The sequence below is a fragment of the Tupaia chinensis genome, unplaced genomic scaffold (genome assembly GCF_000334495.1).
Source record: "Tupaia chinensis unplaced genomic scaffold, TupChi_1.0 Scaffold000197_1, whole genome shotgun sequence".
Taxonomy (NCBI): domain Eukaryota; kingdom Metazoa; phylum Chordata; class Mammalia; order Scandentia; family Tupaiidae; genus Tupaia; species Tupaia belangeri.
The window spans coordinates 3,853,531-3,872,286 of NW_006159672.1; positions in this window are offsets into that span (position 1 = coordinate 3,853,531).

Sequence of the window (18,756 nt, forward strand, 5' to 3'; positions counted from 1 at the left end):
AGATTTTCCTCTTTTTTCCTGAATCAGCTCTTACTTTTTAAATCCCACCACTCTAGTTGAGGCCTCCTTGCCTTTTCTGCCTTCTTTTCTTTTCTTTTCTTTTCTTTTCTTTTCTTTTCTTTTCTTTTCTTTTCTTTTTTCTTTTCGCAGCGCAGTTTTCATTTTTGCCTTTTAAAATTACAATCCTGTTTTTTTATCCTCTTTTTTTTCTTTTTCTTTTTCATTTTACTTTTTCTTCTTCTTCTTTCCTCTTCTTAATTCTTTTCCTTTTTTCTTTATCTTTATCTTTATTTATTTATTTATTTATATTTTGGGAGAGGTTTTTGCTATAGGGCGCGTGCGCTTGCCAGACAGACAGTGAGAGACAGAGAGACAGAAAGCGAGAAATCACCCCCCAGGGTGGATGGCCACTCCGCAATCCCTTCTCCTCCGTTCTCCTCTTGGGATCTTGGGCATGCACACACACGTGCCCAGCGTGAGTCTCAAGCCACCGGGTCTGTGACGCGAACCGTGGTTGACTACATGGGAGTCCAGTGACATAGCCATTATGCTAACTGCTGGTCCCTCCTTCCTTCCTTTTCTCTTTGATCCATTCATTCTTTCTTTTTCTTTTATCTTTCTCTTCCTTTCTTCCTTTCCTTCTCTTTTCTTGCTTTCTTTTTCTTTAAATCAGACCCCAAATCTGATAGTCATGCTAGTGGGAATGCTCTTGAATATTTGTTTACAAAGTTCCTTGGCTTTTGTTCCATTAGTTGTCCAACTAATTGCTATAATACACCTCTGCTCCATTCTGCATCCTCAGCCAATTTCCATACTCCACTCCTCTGAACAGGCAGAATTTCAGTTCCTGGTATCTTTGAACCTCAAAGTAAGCTGGAAAATATGAGGTTCCTTAGAAGTAGACACTGGGAGCCTCACTTATTATCTCTCCTGTTAGGTGACTTCTTATCAAGGTATAGGGAGGCAAATATGGCAGTAACTGGACAAGAAATCATATTTTGGAGACCTACAAAATATTTATGAGAGTTAAAATGCTTAGGATTCATGCCAGCCACAGTTGTCCACATGGTATGTCCCTGGTTTTTTGAGACAGATGAAATTTCATATTTTTTTCCAAACAACATTGGGAACCTAGGGGGCCAGATCAAAAGCATTTGTACTCTATGTGGAATCTATCTTTTCTGTCCTTCACTTATCCATTCCATCTGGTTGTCATCCTGCCTTCTTCTGAGGTCCAACCTCATATTGCCTCAATGAGAAGCCCTCTCAAGTCCTCCCATAGGAGTCCCATTATACTTAGAGTCCCTTTACAGCCTTTCCACAGGAGCTTCTACTCCTACTTGAGTGCGTAAATATCACATGTGTCTTTGGATCTATAGCCCCTGGGAACTATGCCCAGAGGAGAGTCTATGCTGCAGAAGAGTATTTGTGGATGGAGAAGGGCTGTCTGATGTCTATACAATATCTGCAGAGACCCAAGTTGACTAGAGTGGAGTATTATGTTCTTTGGATGTCCTGAAGGTTTTGTGTAAATAGTTCTTTTTCTTGTTAATCCCTAGATGTTAGATGAGTAGAGATATGAAACACAATACAAATAAAGCCAGAAGCATCTTTCTTAATTAAATTTAAAGTGCTAGTAATTATCCATATTATTAAAGCAAATCTAATCTACCTCATGCCACTGACAGGATTACTGTTCGGAGGTTGGTTCTTCCTCAGTTACAATGGTTTAAAGCACATAAAATATTCGGCCCAGATGACAACATCAAATGTCTTTTGAGCTTTCACTGCCCAGAGGTGTCTACATCAAAGAAAGAGGCTGAAAAGAGTTTTACTCACTTAGCACATGAATGCCAACTTGCATGGACTGCAGATGCCCTCATTTGAGCTCACAGGAGTCGTGGTTTTGGTCAGGAGTGGGTGGACTTCTGTGAGGCCTATGTAGCACTAGTGAATGCTGCCTGTCTAAATAACAGTGCCTTCTGCCTCTTTACAAGGGAACAACCGACACTGGTCTGCCAAGCAGGTGGTCCAGACATCAGGATGGCCATCACCAGTGGAATATCTTGGGTGTGCCCACTCCTGGTCTGTTTGTCACAAAGGCTTAAATGATGCAAAGCCTTGTATCTTTAGAGACAAAACCCCAGGGAAAAGTCAGTGATAGATATTTGGAAATGTCAATGGTTGCACATATGATTCCTTTATGAAGAGAATAGAAAAACAGATTATTCTGACAATTCAGGCCCAAAATGAAATGAAGACTCACCTACATGCAAGGAAATAAAGAAACTTAATTTTTTTTTTTTTTTTTTTTTTACTTTATGTACCTGGCTTATTCTGGTTACAATAATGTCCTCCATGTTTATCCATGTCACTGTAAAGTGAATGACAGAATCTCATCCTTTTTTATGGCTAAATAGTACTTCATTGTGTATATACCACATTTTATTTGTTTATCTGTTGATGGACACTTAACATTGATTCCATACCTAGGATATTTTGAATTTTACTGCAGCATTATAAAAAGATCATATTGTACTTGATAAATATGTACAATTATTATGCGTCAATTAATAACAATAATAAAAAGATTACATAAAAATGTTAAAATCTGAATTCCCTGGGTCATTCCTTCATTTTCTACTAATAGTTTGTGTGTGTGTGTGTGTGTGTGTGTGTGTGTGCGCATGTGTGTGCATCTACAATTATCTAAGAGGTCTTTAAAAACCAACATACTGGCAGATGGTGTAATGGTTACATTGCTGGGTTCCCACATGGCTGACTGCGGTTTGAGTCCCAGACCTGGTGGCTTAAAATTCATGCTGAATGTATGTTCATGTATGTCCGAGATCCTGAGAGGAGAATGGAGAAGAAGGGATTGTGGCATGGCCATCCTCCCTAGGGGGTGATTTCTCACTTTCTGTCTCTCTGTCTCTGGCAAGTGCATGGGTCCTCTAGCAAAAATCTCTTAAAAAAAACCATACTTCTGGGAAAATAATCTAAAATGTCTTGCCATCAGTAAATTTTGTGAGTTTTCTTGGTATATATGAAAGTCTGGCACATTCCAGATTTAATTTAAATCATTGCTACATTTTAGCTGTTAAGAATTTTCTGAAGAAAAAGCAAGATTTGGGTGTTGAAACTTGATGTCTGACAAAATAAAAGAAAACTTGGAGCTTATGCAGCTTTTGAGAAGCGTACAAACTGACATCACATTTTCTTTAAGTGTAATATAATAATTTGTGTATGTTATAACAAGCTGAGACTTTTGCCAGCTAATAGGTAAAATGATTTCATTTCTGGTTTAAGAACAGTGCCATAAGGATTTGTGCATGCTCAAAAGCACAACCAAGGACAATTGAGTAAGAGCACCTCTGTGATTCCTGTGTCTCTGCTACTTGTTTTCCTTGTGCCTCTCTCTCCAGATGTCTTAAAGAATGAGGCACTACAAAGGGAAAAAGTTTAGCTCCATCATCTTCTGAGGTACTGATTTCCTCTTCCTTTTGCTCTTGCCTTACTTGGAACTGGCCTTCAAGCATGCTGGTGGATTGCTCCACACTTGTACAGCATGTAGGAGAGGAGTGTGATGGGAAGTGAGCTAAGGAGGTCTGGAAGCTTCCTTGATTTTATCTATAAAAGCTTCAGTCTCAAGGAGGAAAGGGTTGCAGGGGAATGTAGAGTGGCTCAGAGAATAGAAGAGGACCTTCTTCCAGGACAGCTTATGAGATGCCCCTGAGCTGAAGAGGAGAGAGCTGAGGGTTCCTGGGAAGAATGGCTTGGCTATGGCTTCCCAGATACACTACATGGAGAGAAAAAGGTGTAGAGAGGGGTAACTTTGGGTACTTCTTGGGAGATGATGGAAGGACAGTGGTACACTCTCAGACTTGCAAAAGATACTTGCATTCCATTCAAGACTTGGGGGCAATAGGAGCCTTGAAGGGACTGTAATGATTAGAATGACCAGTCTCCCAGTGATGTCCTAGAGAAACCAGAGCTATTGCTGCAAAGCTTCCTTAGAGATTTGGGTGTTGTATCTTCTATGGTTTTGACAAATATATAGATGTAGGTAGCCGTGATTGTGGTATTATACAGAAAAGTGTCACTGCCCTAAAAGTCTTCTGAGCTTTACCTAGTCATCCCTCTGTATCTTTTCTGGCAACCACTAATTTTTTTAGGTCCAGATAAGGCAAGAGTGTGAGGAAGAGCCAGTCAGCACCTCAGAACACAATGGAGATGCACATTTTCTTTTTGTGGTACCTCATTTTCTGAGAGAAAGAGAGAGAGATAGAGAAAGAGAGAGAGAGAAGGAAAGAAGACAGCAGAGATGGAGAAATAACAGATGTGGTTTTCCTCAGTGCTGGCTGTGTTTTTGAGCAGGCATAAGTCCTTGAAAAGGTGGGCTCAAACTGCAAACCAAATAGTTTATCTACTATCTGGCAAAGTTGCATGTTTTTATATCATGCAGAAATTAATTTAATGTACTTAAAGAAAATGTGATTTCAATTTGTATTCTCTTTTTTCTAAAGCATTATTTATGTTTTAACTTTTATTTATTTAATTTGACTAGAGAGGGAGAGAGAGAGAGTGAGAAAACAAGCCACCAGGTCCAGGACTTGAGCTTATTTTGTCCTCTAAGTGGGAGTTCAGCGCCCTTAACTGTCATGCCACCTGCTGGTTCCACAATTTGTCTTCTTTTTACTTTCTCCATAGTTTTGCCTTTTCCAGAATGTCATGAAATCACTTGATATGCAGCCTTTTCAGCATGGCTTCATTTGCTTAATAATATGCATTTAAGTGTCCTTCATGTCTTTTTATGATTTGATAGCTTTTTATTAAACTTTTTAGTGCTGAGTAATATTCCATTATCTGGATATACCAGAGTTTATTTATTCTTTTACCTACTAGAGGATATCTTGGTTATTTTGGTAATTATAAATAAACCTGTTATGAATCTTGTGTGTGGGTTTTTGTGTGAGAATACATTTTCAACTCCTTTGGATAAGTACTGGGGAGCACAATTGCTGGATTATATGGTAGGAATATGTTTAGTCTTCTAAGACACTTCCAGACTGTCTTCCAAAGTGACTGTACCATTTTGCATTCCCACCAGCAATACATGTGAGTTCTTGTTGCTCAACATTCTCATCAGCATTTGTTCTGGTACTCTCAGTGTTCTGAATTTGGCCATTCTCATAGGCCAGCGTTATCTCACTGTTTTAATTAGAATTTCCTCCTACCTCCTTCAAACTAGTGGTACCCCCTCTCCCTTCTATGCAATCCTTGAAATCTCTACTGTTTTGGCTCATTGTCAACCTGGGAGATAAAGCTACATAATGAGCCTAGTCTCTGTTCCTAGCCTGCCCTCTATGTATGGCCCACCATCACTACTGCAGGACCCTCAGAAAGCTACACCTGTTGTCATCCTGGCGTGGAAATGTGAGTGCAACAAGAGGAGATGGATTTAAAATTAAATCTCTTGTTATCATTCTTAAGAAGCAAAACTGTTTCCTGTGGATTCTTGCATAATGAGTTATCTTTCTTTCTCCTGCCCTTTCTTCCAGTCCCCAACTATGTAACTGCTGTTATTTACCTGAATATGAGGATGCTCCTCCAGGCCTTACAAAGGCACCTCTGCCTGCTCTGCCAACAGCAGGTAACCTACCGGGAGTGATAGTTTTGGGAGCACCTCTTTAAATGCTCCAGATAAGAAAGGTCAATAAAAATCTCAAGGCTAAATTACAACTCATTTGTTCTCAGCTTGGAATACTTGCATCTGTGATAGGCAATTAAGCTTAATGAGATTGCCCCTTACAGAGGGTAAGTGGTTGACTGTGGATATCCGGAGGTGCTTTGGGTGAAGGGCACAATGATGCTTCTCTTCCTAGAAATGCCTCTTTGTTCCAAAATGTTGAAAAAGCAGCTCTTGGGGATGACCTTCCTTGGTAGACTTTGGCCATTTTTTTCTGCAACCACTTTATTGCGGAACACAGCAGGATGGTAACTCAATGGGTTTTGCAAGTGCTTATATTAATGGGAGATTGGAAATAGGAATGAGGTTTATCCTAATGCTCCACCCCAATATTTCTTAGACTTCAGTCCTTAAAAGTCACCGAGGAAATAGGGCTTAGGGGTCAGTCGTTTGTATCAGAGCCAAGAAGATAAGAGGAAAAAGAGAAGTAAAGATCACATCTCCTTTTCCCTTTGAGATTCAATGTCAAGAGCAATTTTCAGGAGAGCAGGGCATCTAATGTGCTTCCTGCCCCTTCCAATGCATCCTCATGCTTTTTTGAGTTTCTGCAGTTTTCCTTGGATTTCTGGAGGCACATATGAGTGTTAACTCAATGACAAAGTTGTGTCAACCAGGAAAGAGTATTGTGAGTAAGCATTATGGAAGGGGAAATTAACTTCTGGGGCAAGATCTCAGGAGCACAGTAGATTGAGCGTCTGCTAAGTTGGTCAAATGGGGCTAGAACTTTAATCTTTGCGGCAATTCTTGGGAGAATGTTGTATAAATATCCGTAACTGCATTTAGAGTCCTTTGGTTACATACACATTAGCTCAAATGACCACTGAAAACTACCTTCCTGGTGTTTTCTGCTTTCTTGATTTTAATAACCATGATACTAGTTCATGAGCTGGTTGCTGTTAAGAGAAGCGGGGCTTGGAAATTAGAGACCACTGTGTGTGGATACCAGAACTGCTATCTCCTTGTTGTAGGGCCCGAGCCCTTCTCCAGGCTCTGGTTTCCTCATCTGGGTGTTCAGCTAATAATGCATCTTGACTGTTTCATGAGATAAGAGTACACCTGTGACAGTGCTTTCTTGAAATTAAAATTCATGCATGTGTGGTTCATTATTGTTATTACTCCCAATGCCTATTTGTCAGTGTTGAGAGGCAGGGTGATTATTTGTGCCTTGAGCAGTCTGAGTCTAGCCTATTCACAAGCCCTTGTGTGAGTTTATTTCCCTTGAGAACTTGGGTCAAGTGGTCCTTGTGGTGTCCTCGCCACAAGCATGTGGCTGGCCTGTGGCGTGTTTCTCCTGTTCCTGCAAAAGCCTTCTATTAATCCTTATGTATGCCTCGTGAGTGTAATTTTGGACAGAGACAAATTTATCTTGCTGATGTCTTTCTTGGTGATAGTATTTAATGAAGAAACATTTCAAGGCATCTACTAAACTTGTGAATTTCGAGACAAGAATAATAGCTTTACAAAATCGCTTTCTAAAAACAAATTCTGAACTGCAATTTACTTAACTTAATGAAAAGAAACCAAAAAGCATGGCCTCGCTACTTGACTGGCTATTTTCTTTCAACATGTCTTAGCTTGTACACTTTAGTGAGCCCCTAGGTCTTAAAGTCAAGGGCTTTCAAACTTCAGTAAGTTGACTGGTATGTAATATAAAGTAATCCAGCAGACTTTTATTGGAAATATGAAATCGGAAATTCCAATTTTGCATCTACATAGATCCTCATGTTAAGAAACCTAACACTTGTCAGTTCTTCACAATTCATCACTTCGTGTTGTGCTTCTAATGATTTGCAACCTGAGAGAGAATTTTCCGACAAATTCAATCCATGGTACAGTAATCCTTATCCAAAATTCTTGGAACCAGAAGTCAAATTTCAATTTTTTTTTTCAAATTTTAGAATATTTTAGTGTGCGTATGAGATCTCTTGAGTATGGAAACTATGTCTAAACACAAAATTCATTGTGTTTTATATACACCTTATACACATAGCCTGAAGGTTAATTTTATAGAATATTTTTGTATTGGAGCATTAAAAAACATTCGTCATAAGGTGTATGAGCTTGCTAGAGAGTGATGAGAGAGAGAGAAGAAAGAGAGAGAGAGAGAGAGAGAGAGAGAGAGAGAAAGAAAAAGCATCCCCCTCCCATGGGAAATAGTCATGCCACAATCCCTTTTCTTCCTCTATCTTTACTTCACTTTGAGATTTTGGGAATGCATGAACACATGCCTGGCATATTTTTCAAGCCACAGGGTATAGAAGGTATAGAACTCAAACAACACCACTGGCCATGAGGGATCTTGGCATATTTTTCAAGCCACAGGGTATAGAAGTCAAACAACACCACTGGCCATGAGGGATCCAGCAGCCTTAACCACTATGCCATCGAATAGCCTGTATTACAGCATTTTGATCACAAACCATGACATGAAGACAGGCATGGAATTTTCCACTTGTGGCATCATATGGGTGCTCAGAAAATTTGAATTTGGGGAGCATACAGAATTTTAGATTTTTGGATTTAGTAATGCCCAATTTGTGTGTAATGCTAATATGGAGAGTGTGCCCTGAATCAGTCTGGTTTCTGGAACAACACATTTAGGAGAGTGGTGGGCCTGTGTCTATCACCAGATGTCCATATAGGAGAGCTGTACAGGTGCACATAACTAAGGAACATGATTTTAGTTTTAGCAAGGGAGCGTCTCCTTGGAAATGCATTCTTAAAGTGTGCCTAGTCATTGGTAATTATGGAGGCTTTGCATCTGCTCAGCAGTGTGTATTTGAAATCCAGTCACTCCTAAGAGTAAGGGCTTTTCCTTGTAACTTGATGGTTCAGGTTGTTATGTTTGACCTTGTATTCAATGGCTCACTTAAATATCAACTTCATTTTCTCATGTCTCAGTCTTAATTTCCCACTGACACTCTTGTGTAATTGCCTGCGGCCTGCGTAATTAATTGTTAGTTCTGGTTGCATCAGTTTGGTCTTCATGAGCTTGAGAGGCCCCAGTGTTGAGAAGGTCTCTGAATTGGATTTTCATCTGTTTGGCAGCGTCATTGTTAATTAGAAGAGTAGAAGTGAGGCCATTTTAGAAATGAAAACACATTATCCTGACTTCCAGGCATACTGGATCCCATTACATTTTCCTTTCAGCTGCCTTGCAGATACATGTAGATAATGGTTTCAGATTACATCTTTAGATTTACACATAGATAGGCTCATGCCCTTGGAGGTTGCTTCTGTTCTCTTGACAAGGGTACACATGAAGGATGCTTGTTTCTTGATTTTGTTGTGTTCTATTTAATCTGGTATTTTACTCTTTAAAAAAAAAAGAGAGAGAGAGAGTGAAACAAGTTCCACAAGTTCAACATAGTTACATTATTATTATCGAGGGTGGTAGTGATGGGAATGTTTGACCTTGTATTCAATGGCTCACTTAAATATCAACTTCATTTTCTCATGTCTCAGTCTTAATTTCCCACTGACACTCTTGTGTAATTGCCTGCGGCCTGCGTAATTAATTGTTAGTTCTGGTTGCATCAGTTTGGTCTTCATGAGCTTGAGAGGCCCCAGTGTTGAGAAGGTCTCTGAATTGGATTTTCATCTGTTTGGCAGCGTCATTGTTAATTAGAAGAGTAGAAGTGAGGCCATTTTAGAAATGAAAACACATTATCCTGACTTCCAGGCATACTGGATCCCATTACATTTTCCTTTCAGCTGCCTTGCAGATACATGTAGATAATGGTTTCAGATTACATCTTTAGATTTACACATAGATAGGCTCATGCCCTTGGAGGTTGCTTCTGTTCTCTTGACAAGGGTACACATGAAGGATGCTTGTTTCTTGATTTTGTTGTGTTCTATTTAATCTGGTATTTTACTCTTTAAAAAAAAAAAGAGAGAGAGAGAGAGCGAAACAAGTTCCACAAGTTCAGCATAGTTACATTATTATTATTGAGGGTGGTAGTGATGGGATGCAGCTCACAAGAATCTTTTTGAGCCTCAACTTGAGAATCCCTCCTTGATTCTCCCATGTACTCTGTCTCCCTCTCTTTTTCAGATTCTTTGAGTACACTTTGCTTATGGCCACAATAAAGATGTTTTTATGGCACACACTGGTTTACCTGCCTGATATCACCTCCTGAAAGGATAAGAATCCTATTTTAGCTTTAAATTCCTAGCACTAAACACTAAACCTGTGAAAGACAGGATAATAGCTTCCTAAAGAGGCCCATGTCCTAATCAATGAAACTCTGAGTTACTTTGGTATAAGGTACTTTGTAGATGTGATGAAATTCAATATGGAGAAAAGAAGAGAGTATCTTGAACTACCTGGGCAGACTCAGTGTTGTCGCATGGGTCCATAAGAGGGAGGCAAGCAGATGATGACTGAAACAAAAGCTACTTCAAGTTGGAGTGATGCAGTTTGAAGATGGAGGAAGGGATCACAAACCAAGGAATGTAGGTGGTTCTAGAAATTGGAGAAGGGCAAGGAAACAGATGTTCCTTATACCTTCAAGAAGGAACTCAGCTCCACTGACACCTTGCTTTTAAAGTTCTGACCTTCAGAACTGGGAAAAAATAATTTAAGATTTTTATTTCTTATTTAAAAATTTCTTTTTAACAGTGAGCTTGTGGTTATTTGTTACAGCTGCAATAGAAAATGAATGCACTATTTGTTCTTTCTTTACCAGGTACTGGGTAAGTATTTATTGAATGAAAGATAGGGCTATAGAAGGCAAAGCCTAAGAAATGTGTTTTGCATGTAAAATCAGATTCAGAGTGAGTGCTAATAAATGCTCCCAAGTCCCCTTCTCCTCACTCCACTGAAATGAAGACCATTTATACCCTTTTGCTTTTCATGAGGTTGAATATTTATATGTATTGAACCATTTTTGGTTAAGAGTAACCTTTGACTAACAATTGCAACACCGAGTAAAATTTTTATTAAATGGAAACATAAGGATTCCTTTCATGAAGTTTTCATGATGTGTTTAAAGTAAAAATTGTGAGCATGTCATCCTATCATCTTTTTTCAAAGATGAGGAAAAAGGTAAGAAAAAAAAGGAGCAAAGCAGTATTTCCAAGTTTTGAGGGCATCATTTTTTTCTGAGCCCTCAAATTCTCCATGGAACATAACATATACCTTTGGTTTAAAAGAATGCTTTGTAGTTTTATGGGTTTTTTTGTCCTTTATATTTTATTTCTCAGCATGTCCTTTATTTATGTTCAGCATGTTACCTTCATTCCAATGAATTAGATGCCGAATCTGTCTTTGGGAAGGTTTCAGAGAGGGAGAGGCTTGAGTGAGGCCTCTGGGCAAGACAGTGTGTGGTCTGTGACCCGGATAAATCACTTCCCTCTCTGGGTCTTTGTTTCCTCTTTGGTAAAGTGAGGGATCCCCAGGGACACTTCCCTCTGAATACTGGTACTCCCCATGTTATCCTGAGTCCTAATTTAATGGGATGTGCATCAGTTCTGTTCAGCTACAGATTTTCAACCAAAGTCTTTCAGCGTATGCTGCCTTTCCAGGTTTTTTCTCTTGAGAATAAACCAACAACAAATAAGTTTCTAAACATGTTAATAAGCTACCCAAAGACCACCATTCATCATTCTGATTGAAACCTTTTAAACTGCATAATTGTGCTCTGTTTTTCTCAGTTACCATAATGAAGTAGCTTTGGGGGCAACCATGATTAACTATAGGTTTGATTGAGGATGATACATTGTCTTAAGGTGTCTGCTTTTTTTGGTTTTACATTTATCTTAACTCTATGTGGAGTGAATTGGGTAGGATGTTAATGCTGCCACTGGAATGACAATTATTGCCTCCTTAATTTCATCTAAAATTAGCAGTGATGAAGCTCCTTTTTTCCTTCTAAATGTGCTGATCTTTTCCTCTTTTCACATACACAAAAGCTCATGGTAGTGCTATTCTTTATTGATCTGTGCTTCCAAATGAAATCTACAACTCTGTAAATACCATATTTTTAAAAAAGGTTTAATGTATGACTTCTTTAAAGATTTATGTGGTTCCACAACTAGATTTGTATAAAGAAAGTACAGATCCTAAATTTGATGCTTGTAATAAGATCAGAGGGACTGATTCATTGGCTTTTTGGTACTTTATAGAAAGTCGATGAATACAGTTCTTCGACCCTGTGAGACTTCTGGTGTTTTGGTCCTCCGTCAAGCTCAAATGTATATTACAGGGTAAGATTTCTTGTTGAAATGGTTCAGAAAATGCATAATTCAGTAACCTTAACTGGAAATCCTTGGGATAATTCGCTTTTTCTGATACGAACAATACGTAACCCCCATTTGAATTCCCAGCCTGAGAATACTGTTTCCTATTCCACAGGTCAAAGAATTGTTTTGAGTCCCTTAATGGTAAGTCATAAAGGGAGATGTGTGGAAATAATTGCTTATGGCTTTGAGAAGAAGTCTAGGAAATCACGCTGATCCAAATGAAATAAATAGGTTATGAGATATAAGAATTATCTGCTCTGGTAAACATGAAGTGGACATAACTCACCAGTGTGATAGCATTCCCCGTGTGGAGAATAAACCAGTGAGCCAGACAGTAAAAAGGAGGGGAGACTGCCAACATGGGTGGCAATAAAAAGAGCTTTCTTTGTTCTTTGCCGTAAAACTGACATCGTGCTTAACGACATGACCTGGGAACCAGCCAGTCACCCTGTGGTTGTTTCTGTCTTACTCTGAAGGATGTGTGTTTTAAGTCAAGATGGTGGAAAGTGTGGAAAATGTGGGGGCTGGACTGTTTCTCTGCTTTTCTGCACACACACAGCTGAGAGCTGGACTTATATATGTAATGTGATTTGTAGTGCTAGGGTAGTCACCAGCCTCATTGGATATTTAGAATAAACTCTGATTTCAAGCAGTATTTCATAATCACCTCCAGAGTTACTTTTATATCTATCTATTTCTCTCTCTCTCTCTCATCTCTCTGCAGAGGAACAGGACAGCATCCTGGACTTGGATCCCAGGTTCTCTCAGTGTGATCAAATACTGGATGCAGGTTGAAACAAAACTGCATGGCAGATATTTTATAAACCTTCTTTAATGTTTTTCATGAAAATCACACTAGTTGTCTAAGTTTTTCAAAGAATTGAAGAAAACAAGAATATATAGGTATTTGAAAAATGAATAAAGGTCACTCATATATTTAGCACCTAGAATTAACCAAGTATTAATTTTTGATGTATATTCTTCCAGACTTTTGATAATATATACATGTGTATATTTTTATGGTAATGGATTGTACTTTACCTGCTTTTTTTTTGGAGAGGTTTTTGCTATAGGGCGCGTGCGCTTGCCAGACAGACAGAGAGATACAGAGAGACAGAAAGCGAGAAATCACCCCCCAGGGGTGATGGCCACGCTGCATTCCCTTCTCTTCCATTCTCCTCTTGGGATCTTGGGCACGCATGCACATGCACCTGGCGTGAGTTTAAGCCACCGGGTCTGGGACTCGAACCGCGGTCGACTACGTGGGAATCCAGCGACATAGCCATTACGCTAACTGCTGGTCCCCCTGCTTTTTTGTTTTTAATAAGATATTTGTGTGTGTGTGTATGTGTGTGTCTTAAAGTACATTAACCTTAAACATAGTGCTTGATACATTTTTACATAGATATACAGCCATATAACCACCACCCATGTTAAGGTAGTGAACACTTCTATCACCCTAAAAGGTTCTGTTAAAATGCTTTTCAGAAGAGATAAAAAGACAGAACTGTGATACATACTGTGCTGATTTCAATCACTCAAAATCAGTTTTGTCTATTCTAGGGCTGTATATTTATGAAATTGCCCATTACACTCTCTTTGTTGAATATATGTGGGATTTGTCCATGTTTTTGTATATAAAAAAAGTTACCTTTTTATTGCAATGTTGTATTTCACTTATGAACACTCCACAACTTTTTATTTGCTCTCCTGCTTCTGGACATTTTTGGCTGTTTGTAATTCTTGGCTACTCTGAATAAAAGTGCTATGAATATTCTTATACATGTCTTATAGGAGAAGTATATACTTACATCTCTTGAGAATGTACTTTAGGAGAAATATAAAGAGACTAAAAAAATGAAATTAAGGTATCAATTAAAGTTGCAACAAAAAATAAAAAAAATCCATGCATAGGTTTTTTTCGTAATAAGCATTTTCATGAACTTTTTGAAGACCCTCACATTCTTTTATAATAAAGTGAATATACGATTAATTTTAACAGATAATGCCAAATAAGTTGTTTTTAGTGATCTAATGATTCCCTATCTCATACATTCTTATCCTTTTAATTTAGTTATTCTTGTCAGTGTGGGAAAGGAACCTTTTTTTTTTTTTTTAAGTTTTTGCATAGGGTGTGTGTGCTTGCTAGAGAGAATCAGAGGGAAAGCAAGAAATCGCCCCCTGAGCATGCATGCAAACTTGCCCTGTGTGATTTTCAAGCTGCTGAGTCTGGGACTCAAACGTCACTGGCTACATGGGAGTCCAGTGCCTCAACTACCACATAACTTCCTGGCCCCAGATTTTGTGGTTTTAATATAAATTTTTGTCTGACAAATATGTTGGAAACCTTTTTATGTGCTTGTTGATTGGTCAGAAATCCTTTTTTATAATATGCCTATTCAAGTCTTGGACTACTTACAAAAATTGGGTAGATTTTTATTACTGATTTGTAAGAATCCTTTATGTATTCTATATGTGATATTATTGGATATAAATTTTGTAAATTTTCATTCATTTAATGATTTTTTTAATAATACATATCTATTTGCATGTCCATCAACAGTGTTTTATTTTTTCTACAGCCTTGTCAAGACTTATCTTTTACCTGTTTGATACTGGTCATCCTAACAGGTATGAGGTAATATCTCATTCAGTTTTGATTTGCATTTTCCTGATGACTAGTGATGCTGAACAACTTTTCCTATACCTGTTGATCATTTGTATGTCTTCTTAGGGAGAATATTTATTCAGGTCCTTTGATTTTTAAAATTAGATTATTTACTTTTTTTTGCTATAGAGTTGCTATTTTCCTTATACATTTATACATTTTAGATATTAACCCTTTATCAAATATGTGGTTTGTGAATATTTCCTCCCCATTCTGTAGGCTGAAATTACATTTAGATGATTTTTTTTTTTTTTTTTTTTTGCTATAGAGAATCTCTTTAGTTTGACACATTCCCACTTCCCACTTACTTATTTTTGCTTTTGTTGTCTGAGCTTTTGGTGTGATAGTCCAAAAAATCATTGTCAAGGCCAATGTCAAGGAGCTTTTCCATGTTTTCTTCTGGGAATTTTATTGTTTTACATTAAGGTCTGCAACCCGTTTTGAATATTTTTATGTCTGGTGTAAAATAAGGGTCCCATTCTATTCTTTTGCATGTGAATATTCAGTTAGTCCCAAGTCACTTATTATACTTTCTTTTTTGCATTGTGTATTTTTAGTGCTCTTCTCAAAAATTAGTTGATTATATATGTTTGGGCTTTTTTCTGGACTCTGTTTGATAGACTTGTGTTTACTTACTTATTTACTTAAGTAAAGTTTACTTACTTATTTGCTGGTATTATGCTGCGCAGTAGAGTTCCCCTTTCACCACATCCCTGCTGACACTTACCATTTTTTGTATTTTTAATCTTCGCCATTCTGACAGAGGTTAGGTGGTATCTCATTGGGGTTTTAATCTGCATCTCCCTTATGATGAGGGGTGTTGAGCATTTCCTCATATGCTTTTTGGCTGTTCGTATAACTTTCTTACAGAGATTTTTTTTTTTTTTGAGAAGCTTTTGCTATAGGAAGCATGCACTCACCAGAACGACAGAGAGAGACAGAGAAACAGAAAGCGAGAAATAACCCTCCAGAGAGGTTGGCCATGCCACAATCCCTTCTCCTCCATTCTCCTCTAGGAATCTTGTGCATGTACACACACACATGCCCAGCATGAGTTTAAGCCATCAGGTCCAGAACTCGAACCATGGTCGACTACATGGGAGGCCAGCAACATAGCCATTATGCCAACTGCTGATCTACCTTCAAGAGATTTTTGTTCAGTTCATTTTCCCATCTTTTTTTTTTTTTTTTTAAAGGTTTTTGCTATAGGGCGGATGCGCTCACCAGAAAGACAGAGAGAGACAGAGAGACAGAAAATGAGAAATCATCCCACAAGGGGATGGCTACACTCAATCCCCTCTCCTCCATTCTCCTCTTGGAATTCTGGGCACACACATATGTGCCTGGTGTGAGTTCCAAGCCATTGGGTCCAGGACTTGAACCACAGTTGATTACGTGGGAGTCCAGTGACATAACCATTATGCCATCTGCTGGTCCCATCCATTTTCTTTCTTTAAATTTTTTTTCTTTTTTCTTTTTTAGATTTTTGCCATAGGGGACATGTGCTGGCTGAAGAAGACAGGGATAGAGAGGTACAGAGAGAGGTAAAGTAAGAAATCACTCCCCTCAAAGGGTATGGCCATGCCATAGTCTCTACTCCTCTGCTCTCCTCTGGAGATTTTGGGCATGTGTGCACATATACCCGGTGTGATTCTTAAACCACTGGGTCTGAAACTTGAATCGTGGTTGACCACATGGTAATTCAACACTTTAACCACCACACAACTTGCTGGTCCCTCTTTTTAAATTTTGTATTGCTAGGTGATATCTGTGTTTACAAGAAAGAGAGAGAGAGAGAGAGAGAGAGAGAGAGAGAGAGAGAGAGAGAGACCCCCATCCAATGGGGTGTGGTTATGCTCCAATTCTTTTTCTTCCATTCCTCCTTCTTGTTAGAATTTGTCATGTGTTCAGTGTGTTTTTCAAGCTGCCTGGCCTGGGATTCAAACCATGGTTTGCCATGTGGGCTCTAGCTTTCTATGCACAGCTCTTAACCAGTGTGCTACAGGGCCAGTCCAATAGTCCTTCCATTTTCTACAGAAGCTGCTATAGGTACCATATTTGTGAAAGGGAAGTTGCCTTTCTGTTTTCTATTGGTTACTGGTTGCTTTCATTACCTACAAACAATGCTTGAGCAACCCTTAAATATTCTGTCCCTCTTGTACTTGAACTTACTTCCCTCGCTTTCAGTGGTAGACAAGACTTAGATAGTTGATGAGATAGAGAAAGAGAGAGGGAAGGAGAAAGAGAGAGAGAAAGTGAGAAAAGGAGAAAAAGTTTAGAAAAAAATGTCTTTGAACCTGGACTCAATTCCTCCGGATACCTGGTTTTGAATAAAGATTTCTTCAGTTTACTAATCTGTAAAATGGAGTGTATAAATGATTTAGAACAGTACATGGTAGCTCAGCCTTAGTGGTACAGACAGTAGAGCACTAAACTGTGGTGCTGGAAGCCGCATGGCTGATGGTAGGTTCAGATTGCAAGCCTACCTGAAAAACTGGAGACACGCACTTGCCTAAGATCCTGACTAGATGGAGGGCTGGAGGTAGGGCATCTCAGTATGATGAGACTTCATTGAGGATGCCTGTCTCTCTGTCTCTCATGCACCTGTTTGTACTCTCATGAAAGAAAACCCTTAAACTTTAGAATAGTGTCTGGCATATGGGAATTGATCAAGCCATGCTAGCTGCTATCATATTCTTTGTTGTCATTGTCATCATTATCATCACCACCACTATCATGTCTACTATAAAATTAGTATCTCAAGGATGGGGCTAGGAGTCTACATTTTGAATTTATGCCCCAAGCAGGTCTAACTCTATCACTGGCCCTTAATCAGTATTTAGTAATAACCACTAGCCTAGAAGGCTGTTGAAATCATTACCTCCTCTCCTATTGATTTTTGTCTTTGATTTATCAGATGAACTAAAGACATGCGATATCTTTTTGTATTACAGCTTTTGTTTCTCAGAGGAATGCCCTGAAATAGTTCCATATTGTGTCCTCCCCACTTTGCAAAGACTGAGATGTGAATGGCCATATAAAGAACATTCTTATATCATATAGAAATCCTGTTAGTGATGGCCCTTATCTCACATTCCTTGCATAAAGCACATGGTGACATTTTGCATGTGCTTTTCCCTCTTACATTCTAAGCTTTCAGTAGTATTGCTATTAAAATTTCATAGCGAATTTCTTAATAAAAGCAACACTCATGAAGTAAACTGCTCTTAGTGTTGAAGGCTAAGGAGGTATTCTCAAGCAGATATTCATCCAAGTAGATAACAAGGTTTTTGTTGTATTAGCATCCAGGAAATGCATGCTCTGGTTTTCTCCTTGTTACAACCTTCTCCATTGTTCGCCTATCCCTCACCTTCTTATTCTTGTAATAAATTTCTACCAAATTTGTGCTTTTTATTGTGAGCTGTTTCATCTTTTATGGTGGAAGGCAGTGGTGTAAATAATAAATTCATTATAAATTCATGATCTCTAACTGCAACTGGGCCATCAGAGCTGCCTAATAACGATATTACAATTCTCTGGCCAGTTTATTTTCCTATTCCCGGCTGCAGCTTTTTCAGATGTTTTATTCTCTTCAAATCTTTGACCTCTCCAGCTTTGACACTCACTCTTAGCTGAATTATCATCCCTTACTTATTGCAGAAAATAGAAGCTGTTTTCTGGAACTTCTGATTTTCTTTCAAACCTCTCTACACCACATACATCCATTCTCTTTCCTTTTTTTTTTTTTTTGTTGAAATACAGGAGGCATCCTCTTGACGTCTGAACCAGGCACTCCAAGGGTGGTATGGACTCTAGTCCCACATACTCATTTCTCTTCTCTCCTACCTCTTAGATATTTCCTCTTTCAAGTCCTTACTCTCAGCATTTAAACATGCTCAGTTATGTACTATTAAAATAGAAAATGCTCCCTGATCCCACTTCCATGCATTTTCGTACTTCCTCATAATTGTGAAATATCTTAGAAGAGTTCCTTTCTCCTTTTCTCCCATCCTCCCTTTCTTTCTTCCAAGTTCATTTACTTTGGGAGAGAGAGAGAGAAGCACCCCAACAAGGTCCCATGCCCCAGTCTCCA